Raw genomic sequence first — 23,860 nt, 5'->3', positions numbered from 1 at the left:
TAAAAGTTACCAATTTGTTTACCAAATCATAACAACAGCTTCCTCAAGGCACATTATATTGTAAAGTAAAGACCCAAAAATAATACACAAAAAGAACTCATATGACCCCCATAAGCAAGTGGTTTGGCAACAGTGGAAAAGAAAATCTCCCTCTTAACAGGAAGAAATCTGGCAGAACCAGGCTCAGGGAGGATTGGCCATCAGATTGGTGGGGGAAGAGTACAGTCTAATAAATAGCAATAAGTAAGTTTATCCCTGAGTTTGGTGAGTGAAATTTCACTATTTTAGCTGTATAGTACGTTACTTAGCAACAATTAGACTGTATTTCTGTGCAATGTGTCCATACTGTCTATGAATACTACTTGCTAACAAAGCCTACTATTGACAAACACTACTATCTATTAGCGTCATAAACCATTGAGTGACATCATGGTGGATACATCCATCTTTTATATAGTTTATGATCTATCCGTCCATCAGTCCTGTTTTTAGATGCCCCCGGGTGAGAGGTTGTATATAGATCTACGGTCTACAGGGCTATCACAGTCACACTCCATTTTACACCTATAACCAATTTAGAATCACCAATTAGGCCAAACATGCACGTCTTTGGACTGTGGAAGGAAGCTGGAGTGCCCACAGACAACTCATCCAGGCATAAGGAGAACATCCAAACTCCACTTAGAAAGGCCCCAGCTGGACGCTACTGTTTGTGATTGAAAGCAGAGGTGGAGAGTAAAACACCACACAGTTTTACACTCCACCTACAAAGAAAAGGTCACAAACAATGCTCTGTCAGCCTGTGGAAATGGGACATTTAAGTCATGACTGGAGTCGCAGCTGATATATGAGAAGCAAAGCTTAATGTTTGAGTTAACACAATTTATAGCACTTCTTTGGTCTTTTAGCTACACTTTCACTTCTAATCATTTTTCCTAACATTGCACTGCTTTTTCTCTCCCTCCCTTTTTGGGTCTCTGCAGTTTCCTATATCAGATTTAAAAAAAAAAAAAAAAAAAAAAGGGCATCCTGTCTAGTGACCTTTTCTCTCAATCATTTCCTCCCCGGCATTTTCCTGCTACCCCATACAAATCCCCATATTCTTAAGGCAACACACTGCCCCAGACACATTCTTCTGCCCTATCCAGTCGCAAGATGGAAAACAAATGAATGCAAACACAGTAGAGAAAGGGGAACATACCAAAACACAAGGTCAGTGCAATGCTTAAAAACAACCCCAATCTCCTGGACACACAAACGCGAGCATCGCATTCAGTTACAAGTTTATGCAGCATAGTGGTGTGTTCTTATGAATTAAACAGAGCTAGGATCCCCAGCAGGCGCAGCTTAACATGCACAATGTCATATTCTTCAGCACTGACGGATTTTAGCCAATCCCAGTTTGCCCTGATAACCCAGAGCACAAGGCACAGAAGGCCATTACACACCGTGGAGGAATATTATATTCCCCCATAGCCATTACTCGCAAGTCGGTACAAAATGTCTGGCAAATCCATTCCTTAGAATCTTTTTATGGCCCCTCACGATGAAGGCTTTAAAAGTAATGAAGCTCTGGAGACTGGTGTTCTTACTCAAAATCAAAGTAGCTATACCACCGAAAATGAGAGAAAGATGAGGGCAAGAGGAGGAGTAGAGTGAGAAAAGAAGACAAATGATGCTCTTCCAGGATCATGGAGGATTGATTATGACGGTCTACCTCTGTTCCCATCCTGCATGCTCTGGCTCTGTCTTCTTTCTATCAGTCTTTTCACCTGCTCTTACTCATTCCCTTGGCTAGCTCTAATAGTGGCGCCAGTTGGGGAGGTAAAAGAAAAACTTTTGACGTATGGTCTCTGTCGCCAGTTTTTGAAAAAAAAAAGAAAAGAAAGGAAAGAGTCAGGTTTAAGTAACAAAATAGAGCTCTCAAAAGCACACAAGATCAATCATGTACGAAAAATGAAAGGAGCACGCAGAGCTGACGGACTGCGGGTCTGCACAGCATCCCGAGCACTTGTCTGCGGACCCTTGAAGGCCACAGTGTCTGCTCATCACTTGACAGAGGTAAACGGCCCAACTCAAGCTGTAGATCTATTGATTTTTCTCCATGCCCTGGGTGACAGGGTGACAGAGTGACACACACACACACATACACAGGCACCCAGTAAGACTCTCTCAATCATTCCTTCTCTCCCTGTCTGTCTCTCCCTCACGCACACACTCACCAGCTGCAGAGAATACCTGGAGGAGAGGGCATTCATTCACATGCCACACCAACAAGTGACATTTTAGATAAATGGCAGCAGTGACAGTTTGGCACAATACTACGCATCAGGAGTATTATTAACATTTGTGATTATGAACAGATCTGCACCACGGAGGTCAGTAATGTTTACATGGACGCGCTGCTCCCTCACTACAAAGTGGGCTCTGCAAATCGGCCTAATTAAGTCATTAGAGATGTCACGACACGCACTTTATCGTGGCATGCAAATATGTGCACTCAGACGCGAATTACAGCTACAGCAAGTTAAAATTGACAAGGAGTGTGAGGGTACACAGCAAATACATGCAGCACATAAACACACGCACGCACACGATGAAGTCCACTTACAGTTGTGTTTGACAGAATCCTTGCAGCAGCACACCAAGTTAGACAGTGAAAGGAGAGCTATAGAAGTGAGGAGAGTCTGACAGAAAAACAGAGGCTGAAATAAAGAAGAGAGAAAACGGGGGAGGGAAAAAAAGTGATGTTATGTCTTCCTTCTTCCTCTTAATGAGCTCCAGGATGGTCCTCTTACATATCTCCCTCCAGTCCCTTCGTTAGAGTAACTCCATGGATGCGTTGTATTCACTCTTTAAAGAGCAGCAGGCACACTGGCTGACACAAACATGTAAACCGTGACACACACACACGCACACACATATTGACATGCACACTGCAGCCGCCGCTGTGTCTCAGAACTGGCTAGAGTGAGCTACTGCCGCTACTGCTGTTGCTGCTGTGCCCTGCTTGGTAAGCGAGACCAGCGAGAGAGAGAGAGAGAAAAAGAGAGGTGGAGGAGGGAGTGACAGGAGGGGAGGGAAGCAGAGAGTCGACACATACAAACAGAGAGGGGGATGAAGGAGGAGGAGGGTGGAACAGAGAAGAGGAAGAGGCAGAAAGGAAGGAAGACTGACAATTAATGGGTAGAAAACCAAGATAGCAGCACAGAAAAGGGGAGAGAGATATAGAGTAATATAGGGGGAAATATCTAGTGAGAGAGAGGGAGGAAGAGGGAGCGCACAGACACAGACTTGTGTGTCACACTTCGGTTGCAGCCTGTGACTCAGATGGCCAACAGGAAAAGAGACACTTGTTATGGCTGCTTGAATTAACACGAATTCTGACCACACGGTGGAAGGTACGCGTGTAGGTGTGTGTTTACATACAGATAAACACTTCAAAACGAACCCTGGCGTGCTCGAGGATCACACGAGAGGACTCTCTCTAAATTTTTTACTCAAATATTTACCGACACGTGCAGCTGCCGCTGAGAGAGAAAGGGGGGGGGGTATGCATTGATAGAAACATCAATGCATTTAGAAGCTCAGAGACAATGGTGAACAACAACACGCGACACCGAGCTCAGGCTCTAACCAGCATCTGAGCTTGAAACGGAGATTAAGCGGGGTTTAAATTTCCCACGCTGACACAGGGATGAGTAATTCTGGAACAAAAGGCAATCCTCCACACTGGCCCTTATCACCCACGGCAGGTAGACAAGCCAACACAATAAGACACGCACGCATACTGAAACACTTCATGCACACACTCACCCACCCACCCACCAAAACACCTGTTATTTTTTAGTACACATCGCTTGGTGCAAATGCAGCGAACACCGGAGGCCATGGCGATTAGGAATTAACCTTTTAACTGGCCGGGTGTGAAATAAGGAAATGCTGGGCAGAAACACTGGATTTTAAAAAGTCTCTCTGCCTTTAAAGCCATGAGGATTGATGACCCGTGATGGCAAGTGGAAACCAGAGACTGATGCATGGACTCATACCTGCCAAAAGATTATCCGAGATCCTTCCCAGACTGCTAACAAACTGCTTACTCTGACTCTGCAAAAAGAATTTATGCACACAAGAGCTCCTGCCAAATCCATTTGCGCATTTCTAGCTGGTTGCTATTTTTTTTTGTCAGTGATTACTGATGTCTTTTGTGGCCTTTCTTCAGTGTATTCCCATTTTAAATTACAGCACAGAATAGGAATTAGTTTGAATCTCAGAGAACCAGAGGCGGTTTTGGGGGGTAACTGCATGCATGGAGAATCCTATATCCAAAGCTTGTTCAAAATATGTCTCAAGCAAACGGCAACGGAGCGTGTTTAATGCCGTACTTTGAAGCTTGAAATGTTTGACATATTGCGGATCATAACTGTGAGTTCCTGGAAAGCACGCTGAGAGTAGCGGGGATTTGACTCGCAAGCTACCTACAGTACTGCAGTTAAAATGGTTCCCCAGCTGCACCAAGGCCGATCAGCAAGCACTCCAGCGGGTGGTGAAAGAAGCTGGCAGAATTATTGGAACAAGTCTGCCAGAGATCAGTAATATCTTCCCCACTCGCTGTCTGAGGAGGGTGCACAGTATCCTGCGGGACCAACATCACCCTGCGCGCCACCTTTTCCATCTGCTGCCCTCAGGGAGAAGGTACAGGTCTAAACAGGCCAGAACATCCAGACTGGCCAACAGCCTGTATCCACAGGCTGTGAGGCTCCTGAACTCTCTGCCCCCCTCTCACGGACAATAACCATATCCAACTTCTTAATAGCAATGAACTGGTCTGCATTGGTGCATCATATCTTTATTCTCTTCCCCCTCCTGCCCCCCCCTCTTTCTTAAATAGATAACTATCATATCTGATATCATATCTCACAGTACAATAATATTGAATGGGTTGCATTGTTGTATTTTGTCATGTTTCTCAGGTCTTTGTCTGAATTTCTACGAACATTATTGCTAAGGATTGTCTTATTGCATTGGAGTCACACTGGGTTAAATATGTACACTTGGGTTTTAAGGGGTATTTATTATTTTCTTCTTTTTTTGGGTTGTATGGAAGCCCCAAACGCAATTTCATTGTTCTTGACAATGACAATAAATAAATAAATACTAAATACTAAAATACTAAAATATTTGAAGCTCTTGGCAGTGAAATGAAAAATGAAAAGCCTAAAGAAAAAGTGCTCCTTTATTTACGCTAATTTTAATCACTTTTACCCCCCAACCAGCACATTAAACACACGTTCAGTGACCTTGCATAATTCTGGAGGCAGTCAATGTGTTAGCCTGGGCAAAGACGATAGAGCAAATGCCACTGGCAGCTGAAGTCTTCGAACAGACGGCAACGAGGGATCTCAAGCAAGCAGTCACCCCAAAGCCGGATGAGCACAGACAAAAGCACTGGGTTGTGTTTTCCCCGGGTGTTCTCATTCTTAGCTGTCTACAATCGACATTGTCCTTGCATTCTTCCCCGACCTATTCTTTCATAGTGTCTACCTTGACCTCATTCCTCTTCTTTTGATCTGCCCCCTCACACACACTTTTTTTTTACCCCTGCCATCTCTTTCTTTATTGCAATACTTCTACACAGAAAGACAACTATTCTGCACCAACGCCGCTCATGTACTGGTTTGAATTAAAGCTTTTGGCACTGATTAAGGTGACATATTTAGAAGTTCATTTTTTATTTTGAGAAGAATCCCTCCATCCCCTAAAATAGCTTATGAATGACTCTACAATTTTACCTTCTTTATTACCCACAGATTTATTGATATGAAAATTAATCACCGCCTCTAGCAGCCTGCCTACCATTCACCTTGAGCCCACTCTGCACAAACACTATAAAAAACAAAAAAACTGGATACTTACAGTGCACTGACCAAGGAGGAGACAGGATTGCAGATTAGTGATGGGTCGTTTGCGAACGAAATGGCTCTTAGAGCCGACTCTTTGACGTGAACGACGCGAGCCGGCTCCTTATCGCGAGCCGTCACGTGGGTTTTTTTTTTTTTCTTTCTCTCAGCCTCTCTCTCGCACTTTTTTTCCGCTTCACTCTGCACGCGAGCCTTGTGCTTTACGCTGGGCAGAGGGGGGAGGGGCGGTAGTTACACTCAGTAGCACAGGAACAGAGCCAGAGAGAGAGAAAGAGAGGCAGGGACAACAACATTAGAAAGGTATAGTAATCATCCACAACTATTTTCGGTTGCAGATGATAAAGGATTGAGAAAGTTTATTCATGCAGGTCCATATGACAGAGAATATGCATGTTCTTTTAGTTTTCATATTATAATTTATATTTAATTGTGTTGTGGTTTGCAGTGTTTTGTGTTCTTTTCACTTTAAATTTGTGAAAGGAAAAAGCTGAAAATTTAAATAGTTAAAACTTGAAATGTGAATAGTTGATTTTTGTATTATATGATTTATTTATTACATTTTATGTGGAGTGAATAAATAAAAGTATATTTACGGTGGCCCCTAGAGACAAAGCACATACAAACTTCAAATCACGTACGAACTCTGAAGCATGTACAAACTCCAAAACACGTACAAACTCCAAAACACGTAAAAACTCCAAAAACACGTAAAAACACGTACAAACTCCGAAGCACGTAAAAACTCAGAAGCATATAAAAACTCAGAAGCACATAAAAACTCAAAACACGTACAAAAGACAACAGAAGTGCTCCAGGATGCTGGGCGCAGTGTTGAGCCTTTGTTATCTTGTGGCTACACAAGCCAGCAAGTACCAACGACCGGATTTGGTGTGTGGTAATAACAGGTAAATGAACTTTTTTTTAAATTATTTGAATATATATATGAGTGCCTGTGTATAAATATACAAACAATACACACATGCTTTCAATTGTGTAATTTAAGTGATCTAGTAGCTCTGCTTTGGAAGTTCAGTTCATGCTAGAAATGTGTTTTGGAGTTTGTACGTGTTTTGTCTCTAGGGGCCACCGCATATATTTATATATAAACATATATAAATAAAACCACTTGTTTTTACGTTAGTAATTCCTTTTGTGCATAATTTTATATTATTGTTAATAATAAATTAATTAAAGCAACAAAACAACCTGAAGAGCCGGTTCGGAGCCGAAAGAGCCGGCTCTTTTTAGTGAGCCGAACCGAAAGAGCCGGATCTCTAAAAAGAGCCGGAAATCCCATCACTATTGCAGATGGTTGCCTAGAAGTCAATAAATCTCCTTTTATATGAGGCCTGTGCTATCTCGCAACTAATCATGTGTTGATAACGTCAGAGGAAACCTATCTCCAGTTTAGAGCTCTGACAAGTTTTCTGCCTCATGGTGCAAAATCAGCTCTGAGGTAACCTGTGTGGATGGAGAGTGGTGTCTGTCACAGGGTGCTGCGATTCCTTTAGGTTCTAAAGGTTGAGGGTTGGGTCCTTCACAGCTTGTCCTGGCACATCCAGTGAACGCTTAATTAGATGGGAATCTGGATGGTATGAGGCATTAGGGTGTGCCATTCCCACGGAGAAGGTGTTTGGTTTTCAGCAATTGTGGATATTAAGTGTGAAAGTAATGCACACATTGATGGCAGGCACCCAGTGTTTCCCACAGGAACACTGCATTCTAATGAGATGGTCAATAGTATTAACTTTACATGTGAGTGGTTTAAAGTAATGACTGCTCTGTTTAGCATACAGAGTGGAAACATCCACTGGCTTTGCATTTAGATTAGGCAATTCTTTTATATTTTATTTATATCTGTAATTTATATTTCATATTGTGATTTTTTATCTGTATCATGATTTTACTGGAAAGCACTTTGGTGTACTTCGGTCTTTAAAATGTGCTATATAAATAAATTTTGATTGATTGATTGATGTGGATGTTTTAAAATTTGGTTTTCGTCAGCGGGGGTCTTATGTGCAGCGATGGTAGAAAGTACGTACAATTGCAAAACCTCAATTCTTTTCTTTTTCACTCATTCTGTTGTTATGTTAGGTTTCCTGCTGCGCTTGGATCATTGTCCTGTTGCATGACCCAGTTTCAGCCAGGTGTTAGCTGTCGGACAGATGGCTCCACATTTGATTCTTGAATACTTTGCTATACAGAAGAGTTCATGGGCGACTGAATGACTCCAAGGGCAAAGTCCTTTCCACCAACTATTTCCACGTTGGGAGGCATTTAGTGAGATGTCAGATAGACTGACATCCCCCTTGAAGGTTTTCTACTTGACAATGATCTTTGCCATTATAGAGCGATGGACATCAGATTGTTTGGAAATGGCCTGACTGTAAAACCTCTCCCAGGTTGATGGGAAGCAACAATTATTTCTCTAGGATCATTGCTAATGTCTTTCCTTTTTGGTACATCTGAATGCTCCAAACTAACAAACTGCCCAAATTTGTGCTTTTAGAAGAAATGATCAGTTAATCAATTGGATCTTTTTGGTTTTTTGTTATATAAACAAAATCACAGTGTAATATGTCATGCTTTGCAGTTCACTTGAAGTTGTATTTACCTTTAGTTTCAAACATCCAAAGGACCTGGTATTTTTATTATGTCCTGATATGTATACAACCTTAAAACCTTTACAATCAGGTCTATCTTATTTAAGCCTTTATTTAATGCATTTTGATGTAATGGCCTCAAACGATGCAGTTGATACAGTTATTACATGATTTTTAATGGTCTGGCCGGTATAGGAATATTACAGCAGGCTCCTTTCTGTGTACTTCTTGTTTTGTTACTTACGCTAGTCCTAAGGCGTTGCGTGCGTGCTCTAAGAAGTGTTCAGCAGACTTATCTGGATTAAATATTGCTGATTTGTTCTTTGATAGAAAACACTTTTATGTGTTCCTCTAGGGGTTTTTTTCCCTCACAATTATGTGCCTTATTAATATTTTTTTACTATTTATGACTGCTTTATGAATAACTTCTGAAAATCTGTCAAAGGCATCAAATGCACCTACTGTAACACAAGCCTGCCTTGTTGTGCAAACATGAAAATGAAACAGGAGAGATGAATGCCTTCTGGGTTTGGCTTTGATAAAAGAAAGCAAAACTTTAATCCTTGTTAACTATAGTTGTATAGATTATTGAGTGGAAAATTGTGGAAGTGGGCTTTTAATTGGCATAGCTTTCCATGACTTCACTCCTGTGCTTCCATAATTCACTGATAATTCTTATCTATCTCCAGAGTCAGATGATTGTAAATTGCCATTATAGCACAGGCTTAAGGAAAGTCAATTCTTAAACAAAATCATTTAGTGTACTACAAGCACACATTACCACGCGTGGTGATTAAGAACTGAATCAATATCTTAATATCTGAGCATTATTAAAATTGAAGTTTTAGCCATACACTTATGTCAGTACTAAATGCATTTGTTAGTTTAATTAGCCAAATGTTTGAGGGGCACAGATTACTGTGCTGAAATGGGCTGCAATGACAAACAAACTCAATCATTATCTCAGCCTATTATGGAGGCTTTGATAGTGTGGCACAGAATATCAAGTATCTATATTTTAGAAGGCTGGAGCTTCCCCAATGAATGATTTTACCACTCTCACATGTGCTCTTTGTGCTGGATCTATATTTGCAGTATACCAGAACAGAACACATGTGAGAGTTGCTTTTCGATCAGATTCCTGTGTTATACCAGTGACATTTCAACAAAAATCACACGTTACATCTCAACACTGTCACCTGAAGAAGTGAGAAGTAAATAAAGCTTTCTGTCAGAACATGTATTTCCAGAATAATACACATGTTTAATATAATGACAGCAATTCTCATAAGCATTTAAAATGAGATACTTCCTGCTTTTCTTAAACCTAAAGAATCCAGCAAGGCATTTTTGCACTTTGACGAGCACTCAAAGGAAGCTCGTCTTTTCAACCTGAGAGGTAAATACTCACAAGTCGGCTGCTGCGAGACAGTGGTTTCCTCCAAGGGAAGCTCCCTTTAGCATTCTGTCTCCTGCGGTTTCTGTAATACACGGCGATCTATAGAGCCTTGTATGATAAATACTACACAGCAGCGGACAGCTTAATATCTCTCTTCCTCACAAAACAGTTTAAGCTTCCCGAGAGTCTGTGATTCTCCGTAACAAAAGCAACACACACTCAACATTCATACCTGCTCACACATTCTTCAACTTGTCAATGCTTGCCTCCAAACATGAATCCCTTCGTGATGCTCTAGCTCTAGCGTTTCACTTCTCCCTGCCTCTCTTTCTGCTCCTTCTTACTTCACTGGGTTCCTTTTAGTGTCCAGCCAAACTATCTGCTAACACGTTTCCCAGAAGCAGTGTTTTGGTGCTAAGCCTGCATGTGTTTCTGTACTAAACTGCAAATGCTGATTCCCATGTACAGCTGTTTCACTGGTAAAAGCTCCAGGTTGAAGAAAGAAAAAGAAAGAAACTGCATCATGCCCTTGGTACGCTGGAAGCATACCACCGGTGCTTTCCCCCCCACGCTCTCGGCTTTGCTTCATAAACTTTAATAGCTAACCCCACTGCAGACTAGGTGATAAAAATCAAGGCTCCCTTCACTCACAGTCTGTAAACATGACTTGGTAGCAGGTCTACAGACTGTACTGCCTCATCCAAATCCCCATCCTTGGACTTAAGTACTACATTGAAATTACAGCACATCACGCCAGTCTCTTTTTGATCGGGTTACTTTTTAATACACTGCTTTTGGCTCTGTGAGCAGAGGCAGATCCATGTGATCAAACGGTTACAGCATGCAAACGTTAAATATCAGCTGCTTATTGCAAAGCTCTTATCTGCTAAAGCTGGTGGGTAAGAACTTCCTCTATTCTGACTCTGCAGTTCAAGCTGAGGCCCACAAATATAGCACAAAAAAATTTGCTTTGCAAGGTTCAGAAGGGACACGCTGTTATCTTTTTATCACACCCAAAACATCTTGCGATGCTACATATCACACTTGTCACTTTGCTGTCATCTTGGTGGAGGCATTAGTATGAAGCTTTCAGTACTCAATATCAAGAAAGCAGACAAACAATGACTATAATTTTGTGCACAATCCAGCATCCGGTTCCTTGCACTAATTTCGTTAGATCCCCGTGGTTAGAACACAGGGAATATCCTGCTTGCAATTTCTTGCCCTTACGTAACAGCAAGAAGCTGCTAGCTCACCCCGAGGCTACAGGCTGTGCCGGGTTCTCTCTCACATTGGCTTGCTTTTCTTTTTTTCTTCTTGCACAATCACTCACATGCTCAGACACACAATAATGGTGCTATAATATGCTAGCTCATGCCTGAAGTGGTTGATAGCTCACTTCTTTAGAGAGCAGAGCTATAGTGGCTGTGAAAGTAAACAGCTCGGATCAAACCAACTCTTAGCTCCCTTTGAAGAGTGGGAGACAATTACAGAGATCAATGGTGCAGCCCAGAGGTGGTTAACAGCCTAGACAGGCAGAAAGACAGAGATTGATGCCTCATAAGATCTAGAGAGTCTACTCCTCAATGACTTCACTATGCAGCCGAATCCGGGGCTCAGCGCATCCTCACTGTACATACATGTTTGAATAGTGAGGCTTACCCCGAGGCTACAGCATGCACTCTGTACCTGGGAGCGTTCATCCCTTAGCGAGTGTGATTCAAGCACAACTCAATGGATTAAACCGAAATGTGTTGCTTGTTGGAGCAGCTGTGTGGGTGGAAGGTTTTGTGTGCAAAACTTTTTAGAATAGACTGGTGGATTTCATATTAGTCTCCACGTTCACAGGATGCATGCAAAAATGATTCTTTTCCCTCATAAGCATGGAGCTGTGATTCTGAGTAAAATGCAGCTGAAATATATAAATTAAAAGGTTTATTTATTCAAATTATTAATCATCAAGGAAAATATGTTTGACTGTAAACCAAAGAAGTAAATTTCCTTTGACCAGATACCACTAAATGTAACATTTTACATTGTACAAAGTTACACAGAGAACTCACATGCAATCAAATGACTCAAAGTGTTTAGCAAAGCGTGTGATGTGCAGTATCACTTAGACCCCCGGAGAGCAGTCATTTTGGTTTTCTACCTTAGACCCCCGCGGAGTCATCATTTTGCGTTTCTACCTTTAAAAGCCGGAGAGCAGTCAGTCAAATGCTGGAGTCATTCATATGTATATTAGGTCGTTACCTAGGAATTCTGGAGGGAGGGGAGTGGGGGTGAGTGATTGAGGGGGTGGGGGAGTGGAGTGTTTCAGTTTGCCATCTTAGGGAGAAATCAACACATGTCCTTTGTATGTCCTTTGTTGCTGACATTTATTGATGAAAACAGTACAAAAAACCAACCATTTGTACACATATTTACAAATAATGATAAAAAGTGAGTGAGTACATTTCAACATTTTCAGCAATCACTCACAATCCTGGCACTGCCACGGTATCTGTCGTCTGCATTTACCACATGTGTACCTGTAGCAGTGAACACATCGCACAGTGGCCTGATTTTTTTTGCATCTGTGTACTTGGATTTTAGGTCGCAAGCCACCCAAAACTTGATCCCAAACTTGTCAGGTTTACTTGCAATATACTGCAGGAAACAGCACCGAGTCTTTGATGGGAAAAGCTGTTCATCAACGGTGATATGTAGACCAGGGTTGTAGCACGTGATGCAGTTGGTGACAAATGATCCCCACACACTGGAAATTGCAGCGAACTTATCAGTCTTTGCTCGATCACTGCGGGTGGACTTGTCATCAAAGCGTAGGTGTTGCATGATGTCTTGGAAGCGGTTTCGTGCCATAGTTCCAATTATCTGTGGGTTTCCCAGGTTTGCTGACCAGCAGTCATTTACCGATGGAACCCTGTAAACCCCCCGCAAGATGACAATTGCAATAAATGCCATTAGTTCAGGGAGGTCCATGAACCAATGAACATGCTCCATGCACCACTCAGCAGGCCATTTGTAAATATGTGTACAAATGGTTGGTTTTTTGTACTGTTTTTATCAATAAATCTCAGCAACAAAGGACATACAAAGGACATGTGCTGATTTCTCCCTAAGATGGCAAACTGAAACACTGAAACACTCCACTCCCCCACCCCCTCAATCACTCACTGAGTGATTGAGGGGGTGGGGGAGCTGCTAAAAGCGGTGAGCTTCCTTTTGTGTTTCATCTTGATGCATTCTCAATCATCCAGGGAAACAAATCTCCAAAAGTCACCAACTTGGAGTGTTTCAGTTTGCCATCTTAGGGAGAAATCAACACACATGGGTGTATGTCCTTTGTTGCTGAGATTTATTGATAAAAACAGTACAAAAAACCAACCATTTGTACACATATTTACAAATGGCCTGCTGAGTGGTGCATGGAGCATGTTCATTGGTTCATGGACCTCCCTGAACTAATGGCATTTATTGCAATTGTCATCTTGCGGGGGGTTTACAGGGTTCCATCGGTAAATGACTGCTGGTCAGCAAACCTGGGAAACCCACAGATAATTGGAACTAGGGCACGAAACCGCTTCCAAGACATCATGCAACACCTACGCTTTGATGACAAGTCCACCCGCAGTGATCGAGCAAAGACTGATAAGTTCGCTGCAATTTCCAGTGTGTGGGGATCATTTGTCACCAACTGCATCACGTGCTACAACCCTGGTCTACATATCACCGTTGATGAACAGCTTTTCCCATCAAAGACTCGGTGCTGTTTCCTGCAGTATATTGCAAGTAAACCTGACAAGTTTGGGATCAAGTTTTGGGTGGCTTGCGACCTAAAATCCAAGTACACAGATGCAAAAAAAATCAGGCCACTGTGCGATGTGTTCACTGCTACAGGTACACATGTGGTAAATGCAGACTACAGATACCGTGGCAGTGCCAGGATTGTGAGTGATTGCTGAAAATGTTGAAATGTACTCACTCACTTTTTATCATTATTTGTAAATATGTGTACAAATGGTTGGTTTTTTGTACTGTTTTCATCAATAAATGTCAGCAACAAAGGACATACAAAGGACATGTGTTGATTTCTCCCTAAGATGGCAAACTGAAACACTCCACTCCCCCACCCCCTCAATCACTCACCCCCACTCCCCTCCCTCCAGAATTCCTAGGTAACGACCTAATATACATATGAATGACTAGCCAATTTAGCTTCCACTTCCACCATTTGACTGCTCTCCGGGTTTTATAGGTAGAAAGGTAGAAGCCTGGGGATGCTAGTGGTATGCACCAATGTGCGGCTGTGCACGCAAGTGTGAAAGTTGCATATTGCACCTAAAAAACTTTGACTGTAATGACTGTATTTCACACTGAATTTAAAGCACCCATTGACATGGTAACAACAGGCTCAAACAAAAAAAACAAAAACTTGCACTAACAAGTGTCAAGTGTCTGTTTGCGTGTCTCAGCGAGGGGGTGAAAGAGGGGATCCGCTCTAGCTGAGTAGGAGTTTCAGAAGAAGCTTTCCCGGCGCTTCTCTTCCGGTGGGATAACGTAAAAATGAGTCGACACGCAAGCCACAGATGACTCGCTCCACCTTGCCTTAGTAAACAACGAGCTGCAGAAAAAGAGTGGGAGAAGTGCTGCTAGCTATTTTTGTTTCTCAGCACACCAAAGTCACATTAGTTGCCTAAATGACACATTTGCCAGCTGATGTGGAACAATACCACAAAAAACAAAAAACAAAAAACCCTTTTGAACTAAATATGTGAAAGCAAAATTTGTCCATGGTGGCTCTGAGATGAATAGATTCAGAAAGTGCTTTTATTGTTGTGCACACTCATGAATAGCGCATTAAGTTCTTTAAAAAGAAAAAAGAGAGAGAGAGTGAGAGGGGAAGGGAGCGATAAGATCAAAACAAATATGTTTGTATTTCCTGGGGAGGGGGGAAAAAAGCTTTTTTAATGTCTTCCCACCCTCTTTTGGTGTGCGGCGGGGAAGCAGCGTCGGCTTATTTCTGATTATCATATAATTCCATCGGTGCAAACGGAGCAAAACAGCAAAGCAGGGACAAGAGCCGCCCTGCCCCGCACTCATTTACTCTTTAGTCCTCTTGGGTGAGGGAAGGTGGAGAAAAGCAAAATGCCATCAACAAATTTTAAAGGCAAGCTGCTGTACGAGAAACTGTATACTTTACACACCGCAGTGCTTGAACTGGTGGGGAAACTTATGAACTGCTGCCGTAAAACGCTGCAGCATCACAGAATCCATCTCAATTGAGCTTGGTTTTAATTGCACCCACCCAGCATGAGTACACAGTATGTTGACACCCACACACGAGATTACAAAGACTGCTTGGCCAGAGGCTTACTCACGCAGTGTAGACAACTCTGGCCTGGCTGGCAAGCTCATCAGTGGCTCAGTTAGCCGTGGAAAATAGCAGCCTTTACACACACAGACACACACGCACACACTCGCACACACAGGCTACAAGCATCAGCACTTTCCACCAGTGTCTCTCTTAAAGGAAACCATTACGCTGCAGGAACCCACGGGAAGGCAGGCAGGAGGGGATTTTCTCGAGAAAAAAAAAGAAGCTAAATTACAATAAGCTACTTTTCTTGGAGAAGAAGAAGAAGAAGAAAAAAATACAGCCAGCCAAGCATCTAATTCACCTGTGACCCAGTAATTTATTTGGCTGATAATCTGCTATTGCAGGTGACACTAACAATCACCAATAAAATGAGTAGAAAGAGGATACGGTGTGGGGTGGGGGCGGGTTTACAAGGCATGGGCTGATTGTGAGGGAGATATTTGATTAAATTCTCAAATGAATAATGCATTATGAAATTGATCCAGACAAATCCCACCTTGAGGAGATTGGAGTAGGATTATTCGGGGGAAGGTTTGGGAGAGGTTATGACAACGAGGAGGTTTCGTGGAAGGGTGCATTTCAGGATCAAGTGATTATTTTGGGCTTGATAAGGCAATTTGTCACAGCCCATTTATCCAAATTCCACCCGCGTGCAGGCAGGATGTACTATGAGGTGCATATATAGTAGTAATATTGTATATAGCACATGTCCACATTATCTCAACATCTGAAAGAGTTAAGAGAGTTATGGGTAAACAGTTTATTTCCACCTTCTTTATTTATTTTATACAGCTGCTTTCATTCTAAAACAAATTTACGTGAAGCCTATTCCCCGGAAACTAGAAAATGGCAGGTTGTGTGAATATGATCTATATATAAGTTAAGTACCTTTTTCAGTTTTTATGCTGAGAGCTAAATCAGAAGTACATAGAGAATGGAGAAGGAAGGTGATTTAAGTGAGTTTGAATGTGGCATGGTTGTTGGTGCCAGATGGACTAGTCTGACTACTTCACAAACTGCTAATTTAGCGGGATTTTTCCACACTTTCCCATCTCTAGGTTTTGCAGAGAACTGTCTGAAAAAGAGAAAATATCCAGGGAGGGGCAGTTCTCAAAAATGCCTTGCTGACGTCAGAGGAGAATGGCCCGATGGCTTCGAGTTGAGAGGAAGCTCAAATAATCACTCTTTGCAAGCAAAGTATGCAGAAGAACATCTTAGACCACACCAGGTGGCACTCCTTACAGCTAAGAACAGCAAAATGAGGTTAAAATTCACCAAAATTGGTCAAGATTCATCCTGCCTTGTATCAACAGTTGTCCATCTCTTTATTACTACAATCTCAAACCATGTCAAACTAGCTTCCTGAACACAACAGTGAATTCACTGTATTCAAATGGTCTCCAGTCAACAGATCTTAAACCAGGAGCTATGCATGATGGATATGCAGCTGACAAATGCAGCAACTGTGTGATGCTGTCATTTCAATATGGACCAAAATGTTTAAAGGACCTTGTTGAATCTATGCTACAGAAAACTAAAGCAGTTCTGAAAGTCCAATACAGTACTAGTTGGACCTTCCTACCTAATAAAGTACTTAGTGGCAGTATAGGCATATACATTATGTGCAAATTTAAAAACATTTTTAAATGTCAAGTACTGTAAGTAGTTTACCAGGTTCACGAAAAGTACAGTAAAGTTCTAAACTTAAACCAGTGTTTGATGTGACCGCAATTTCTCTGCTAAACAGTATAAATTCTCCTGGGTGTGCTTCTTAAGGTGGACTGCTTGAACGGTAGAACGTTCCAGAGTTATTCTTTAGGTTTAGGCTGTCTCACTTGTGTCTGTCTCTTAAAGTAATTCCATGACTCCATGATCTTTTAGATTAGGCTTTAGAATTAGGCCACCCCATCTGTTGCAGGACTAATTCTTCTTGTCACTGAAGATAGTACTGTATGACTCTGGCAGCTCAGACACCCTAATGGCACTGTTTAAGAGGGGGGGGGGGGGGGGGGGGGTGTCTTATACATCTAAAATGACTAAAACATTTAAATCTGCTGCATTTGAAGGGCATTAAATACCAATAAATTTTGTCTCCACTAAGTTTCTACCTTGAAAAGAAGGGGCGTCTCTTTGTGGCAACAGCACCAGACATCTGCTCAGCAGTTTTTAAAAGTAATTAGCTTCCCTGCTTAGATTTAGTTGGTTGCTTTTAATGAGCGTGCACTATTCCAACAACAGTTTTCACGAATGACTGCATGCACCCCAACAATAAAACCCCGAGTACACTTAATTTCCAACAATTGTAAATATTCATTGGCATGCTCAGTCACTTTATTGAAGTGTACATCAACACAGTGGGGGGAACGATGTGGGAAAACAAAGTAATTATGTCGTGCCTTTCTAAATATAGTAAGCTAAACAGGAGCTTGAAGTATTGTGAGACAATAAAAATGATATGATCAGTGTGAGAAGGCGCTTCAGAGGCTCAGGCTTTGGAAAGAGCTTCAAACGTTTTTTAACACTTCTCTCCGCTGTGACAGCTTTTGCTACACACAGCATGTCTGTAGAGCTTTGCAGATGTCATGTGAGACATGTGTAGCATTAACCTAACATGGCAGAGCGAGTACTCTGATGTCAATAAAAATGACTTGGTCTTTTAACTTTATGAGTTTTTTCTTCTTTTTTTTTAGGATCAGGGACGATTTATCCCTCACTGTTGGCAATCGTAAAGCTGCTATGCTTTTACATACGGTGGCCCTGAGAGGCCAAACGGACTGCAACTTTAGAAAACACTTGCAAAAATAAAAATGCTGCAAAAAGAAAAACACTGCACTGCAACTTCAAGAAAAACGCTGCAAAAATAAAAACACTGCACTGCAACTTCAAGAAAAACGCTGTAAAAAGAAAAAGGCTGCAAAAATAAAAACGCTGCACTGCAACTTCAAGAAAAACGCTGCAAAAATAAAAACGCTGCACTGCAACTTCAAGAAAAACGCTGCAAAAAGAAAGATGCTGCAAAAAGAAAAACGCTGCAAAAAGAAAAATGCTGCAAAAAGAAAAACGCAAAAAACACAAAACACAACGGAAATAGGAGTTCTGTATAATTTATGGAGCATCCCCATAAGCAAGGCTCGTCTTGTCCCCCTCAAACAGGAGAATTAGTTTCCATGCAACTGGCCAGTAATAAAGACTCAACGGTTAAAATAAGTATTCAACAAATCACCAATTTTCTAAGTAAATATATTTTTAAAGGTGCAATTGACATTAAATTCTCACCATATGCAATTAACAACCCATCCAATCCATACATGCGAAGAAATGAAATCATAGATGTCCATAAATTAAGTTATGTGTAATAATGAAGAATGACACAGAGAAGTATTGCACACAACAGAAAGGGAGGTGCAACAAGGTGTAGAAAGTCATGACAGCACCTGAAATCTATCAGTAATTAGAAAGCAACCCTGCCACTTTCTTTATTTATGGGTCGTGTCCAAATTCATGGGCTGCATTCTCCTGAGGACGCATTTGTAGGCCGATTACGTCACAGCTACGTGACGAAGGCTGTCCAAATTCGTAGACTCCTCCGAATGCAGCTGACAAATGCGTCCTTCTTTTCTCCGAATTTGAAGGATGGGTCGAATGTGTCCTTTGTGGTCCACCATATCCCAGAATTCATAGCGCGGTCCAGCCAAACTCCAGTTTCTGGAAATGGCGGCCACTACTAAGTTTTAAAATTACTCTTATTAATCTCTCTGGGTCACAAAATAAACTTTTAACATATTTTCAGGCGAGAATGTGGGTTTTTAAACTTCAAATATCTGCTCAGTTTATCAAGATATCGCATATTTGCAAAAGTGCTTCGACGTTTAAGGAGACATCTGTTATCCACCAGCTCAATAGCTAGCCGAGAGCTCGAGGGTCACTAGAGCTGCCGAGAACGGCACAACTCCCGGCACATCATTCTCAGATCACCGCGGACTTTCGCTACTCAGGTTGAACGTAATATATAAATCACTTAGATAACCTAAAAATGTTATTGTTTGTCTTTTTTCAGTGTTTCATTTGTTCGTGTGTAAATCACTTTGGCTGAGATTAAAGTTATTAGATTAGATTAGATAAAATAAAACTTTAATAATCCCCTGGGTGGGTTCTTCCTTCGTTTTCACACAGCTGAATAAACGTCAAACAGAAAACTGATTAAAGAGATGTGTGAGATGGTTGAGAATTTACGCCAGTGTCCTGTTATATTTTAGATAGCAAGGAGCAGACGGCCGAGTTTATTAAACTCCACCGAGACAGCGGTGACGCTAATCAGAAGGCTAGACCCTCCAATTTCGCAGCTGTTTACTTCCGGCCTACCCGACCTTCTGAGGACCTGGCCCAAGTAGACCGCGAAGGCCGGGTCCTGAGGAGGATGAAGCCCATGAATTTGGACACCACCAAAGACCTTTACAACCTTATTGTTGTAAAACATTCTGATGTCATTGGTTGCAGAAGAATTTCTAAACTACTGAAACTTCCTATGAGCACTGTTGGGGCAATAATCTGGATTTGGAAAGAATACAATTTCACCATAAAGTGACCATAACCTGATACTCCATGGAAGATTTTAGACAGAGGAATGAAAAGACTTGTCACAGGAGTTGACCAAGAGCCAAGGACCACTTCTGTGGGGAGCTACAAAAAGGCCTGGAGTAGGTACAATTGTTTCAAAGAAAACAATAAGTATGTAGTTTATTTAAACAGGAGGCGTCTTTTAGCCATCATCACCAACAAAGGCTTACTTAGTAAAAGTGTGCAATACTTTTTCCCCGTGTTATTTCACATAATTTATGGACATTTATAGTTTGATTTCTTTGCATGTGTGGATTGGATGGGTTGTTAATGACATCTGGTGAGAATTCCGTATCAACAGAACCTTTAGAAATATATTTACTTTAAAATTGGTGATGTGTTCAATACTTATTTTACTCGCTTTAAACAGATCCTCCCATCCATCCATCCATCCATCTTCATCCGCTTTGTCCGGGGCAGGGTCGCGGGGGCAGCAGCCTAAGCAAAGATCCTCCCATTTACTCTAATTAGCTGAATTAGAGTAAATGGGAGGATCTAATTACTTAATCCTAAAGCGTTTCAATTTCTGAGTAATTTCAATGTAAAAGCTTTACTGATTGTCACATAGTATAAGGGAAGTCTGGTTTCTCTCTTCTTCTTTTTATTTCCTTTTTGCTTGTAATGGAGTATGAAAAGTAGAGAACTGATGGAAGTAATTGGAACAGTGCTGAAAACTAAATCAAAAGATCAGCAATCAAGTGTATAATAAGTCAGGCTGTCAGTGCACCGAAACTTTAACTTAAAGTCAGTGAAATAAAGGAGAATTTATGAAAGAGGAAGACACAGTGATGCCTGATGGGTGTCGGGCGGATTAAAAACAGTACTTCCCAGGGTTGAGAGGCAACTGAAATTCCACAGAAGTATAAATGTGCCATTTATTAAAAGCACTCTTTCTAGCCTTTCTGGGTAGTATGTGAAATTAAACATACATAAATGAGCATAATTCATGACCAGTTGGAATGGGCAGAATATAAGACTAAAGTGAAACATCTGTATATCACATTGCCTTCCCTGGCAAAAGAGAGGGTGTTACTACACATCAGAGATCTATGCTAAAAGCTGAGACTATCTCATACACGGCCACGAGCCATGTACGATCTTCTGATCTTTTTTTTTTCTAGTTGGTGTGTAGGTAAGGTTAACTTCCCTGTCTACCAAGGCTGATAATCCCAGTGGACAAAGACACTAAGATGCAAACCCCAATCAGAGCTTTGGGGGATGTCAGGGGGGATTTGTAGATATGCTTCTCCTATCATCCCTGGCTATCATAAAAGCACAAAAAACATATCAAAAACTGTTATTTACATCAGACTTACAGCCAATCTAGGATAAGATATACATTTGCTACAAAAGCAATGTAAAAAGGACGTCAGCTGAATCCCTAATGTAGAGTCATTTGCCTTTTGTAGCTTTTCCAATTACTGTCTAATCAACATTAATTATACCACCTAATACTGAGTTGGCAGTGGTTTTAGTCTTCTAACTAAAATCAGTTAAATTTGGACCAATGTGACGGTGTTCTCGTGCTTTTTCCTCTTATTTGATAGAAATCTGCCAATTTCAAATATACATTCAATCTGGGCTACTGAAGACTAGACAGAATTTACTTTTATGCACAATTTAATTAACAAGTTTAACCTGAAGCTATCTTTGACTCACTTCGTTTGTATGATTACTGTAAAGCCCCTTCTACACTCAACAGAACATGACACAAGTTACCTAATGTAGAGATATTGCTTCACCAGGTCTACTTAGATGGAATTTCAGCTTTTTATTTTTCAGTCATCTGAAGATAGACATGCTCCTATTTTTATCAATAGAGCTTTCTATCCAGGCATTAACGCTGCCTGGATAGAAAGCCATATGACTCATGCTTAGGCCATGCTAAACACCTGCAATTGTGTCCTTGAGCATATTTTTCTTCTTCAAGTGTGTTTTAGTGCTTTTTACTTGTATAACTGTAGTGACTGCGAATTATGATATGTATGCTTTACTATTATACCTCATAGGTAGGCAGAGATAATGCACTGAAGCTGCTGCAGCTCCTCTGCTGGCATGCTAATCACACTACACCTGCAGACAATTCCAAGGAAGGTCTGTTCTTTGAGCCTGGGAGCATAAATCTGCAAGAGATTTAAAGAGCAGCATTTCCTCCTCCTCTTGTTTTCATCACTGTGGTGCTCTTGCAAAACTCTCTTAATGCCAACTGAAACTTAGTGGTGAGTGGGATAATAACATTAGAAAACACTGCTATTACCTTGTTATATTAAATGTATTAAATCATATAAAGCAAATTAATCAGGTAAACTACAGACATAACATGTAATTTTCAAAATTCAGATAAAAGTCTGATTAAAAGCACCAGCACATGTAAAGTCAGTCTATTAAAATCACATCAAGTACAACAAACCCAAAGTCTAAAATCTTCAAAAATGTAAATAACTACAGGTAATGATCCTAAACTGGTCTCAGCTGTCAGTTTTTTTTAGGTACTTTCTAAAAAAAACTAGGATATTATATAAATACAATCAATTTATCATGTTTGTACTTTGCAGGCTTCAGGTTAGAAAATGGAAAATTAAAAGCACAGAATTGCCTTTAGTGATACGGTCAATAAACAACGGTAAAATGAAAAGTAAATACATCCATCTTGTAAAAGTAAGAATTCAAACATCAGGATTACAAGTAGGGCTGCCACGATTAGTCAACTAGTCACGATTACGTCGACTATCAAAATCGGCGACGACTGATTTAATAGTCGACGCGTCATCTGAAGCTTTGTAAGATCCCAAAAGACGCAGGAATAATAGCAGGATTTAAGAGTGTAATAACGGACTGAAACAGAAGATGGCAGCACTGCATGTACAAGGATGCCCGCTGCCGTTAAACCCCGAAGAAGAAGAAGCTGTGTCCCAGAATTCATAGCGCAGCCCAGCTCAGTTTCCAACAATGGCGGCAGCTAGTTAGTTTTAATATTACTCTTATTATTCTTTCTGGGTCACAAAATAAACGTTTAACATATTTTCAGGCGAGAATGTAGCTGTATAAACTAGAGATGGCACGATACCACTTTTTTATGTCCGATACCGATACCGATATCATAAATTTGGATATCTGCCGATACCGCTATGAATCCGATATAGTGTTTTTTAATCAACAAAACTGTTTTTTAAATATCTTGCTGCATTTTGTATAAGTTCATACTCAAGTTTAAAACAACAACTACACTAAAGCTATTCTGTTATACCTGTATGCAAAAAAAATATTTCATAGTACAGCAATACTGATCAATCTAATAAACTTAAACCTGCACCATCCTCCCTATTCTGGTATTTTAAAGAGTACTTAGCATAAATATTAAGCAACCTAACTAATAGGGTTCCAACTCCCAGCAACAACAAAAATAAATAAATAAAAAATAGGGAACCACCCCTCACGCTCCACCTCATGATGCTTAATCGACGTAATCAACCTTAATTTGATGCAGTGTGAAAAAAAATGCACGGAAATCAATTATTTTTCAAGAAATATTAAATAGATTCAACATCTTTCTTCAACAAAATTGCAGACTGCACAGATGGTACCTTCCCAAAGGAAAAAGTACTATAGCTTACTAGGGTATATATATATTAGACTTAATAGTTACTATATACAGTAATGGACTTCTATTCATTTTGCATCAAATTAAAACTTTGGGTGTCAGATAATTATTTATTAAAAGCTAGACATTTTAAATGAGAATAAGAAAGAAAAGTATGTCTTTGTGCCCCCTTTTCCCCGTTAATGCCCTATCGGCCCCCCTGGCTAAACTTTGCTAGATGCGCCCCTGCACAGTTACCAGCGTCAGCTACATAGAAAAAGATCCTCGAGTAGAAAGTAATATTAAATACATTCTAACAACAGCTGATCAAGCTTAAACGTGCTGCTGTTGTTCAGC

The 23,860-nt window shown here is 40.9% G+C and overlaps 1 protein-coding gene across 7 annotated transcripts in view; it reads right to left on the bottom strand.

Moving 5' to 3' along the window:
- inpp4b (inositol polyphosphate-4-phosphatase type II B) overlaps positions 1–23,860 on the bottom strand; it is a 190,901-nt gene that overhangs the window by 114,344 nt on the left and 52,697 nt on the right. The window contains exon 1 of one of the 7 annotated variants that reach the window (XM_085409658.1): positions 9,939–10,176. The exons of 4 other annotated variants lie outside the window; for them this stretch is intronic. The gene's annotated coding sequence lies outside the window, so the exon portion shown is untranslated. Of the gene's footprint in view, positions 1–2,611; positions 3,001–5,916; positions 6,282–9,938; positions 10,177–23,860 lie in introns of those variants that run through there. 2 more of the 7 variants (XM_085409660.1, XM_085409659.1) reach the window with 2 other exon arrangements.

This window comes from Rhamphochromis longiceps, linkage group LG6 (assembly GCF_057381845.1).
Source record: "Rhamphochromis longiceps isolate RC_006_pf linkage group LG6, R_longiceps_female_GT1.1, whole genome shotgun sequence".
Lineage (NCBI taxonomy): Eukaryota > Metazoa > Chordata > Actinopteri > Cichliformes > Cichlidae > Rhamphochromis > Rhamphochromis longiceps.
The sequence above is the reverse complement of the archived record's forward strand: the minus strand, read 5'-3'. Positions and strand labels throughout refer to the sequence as shown.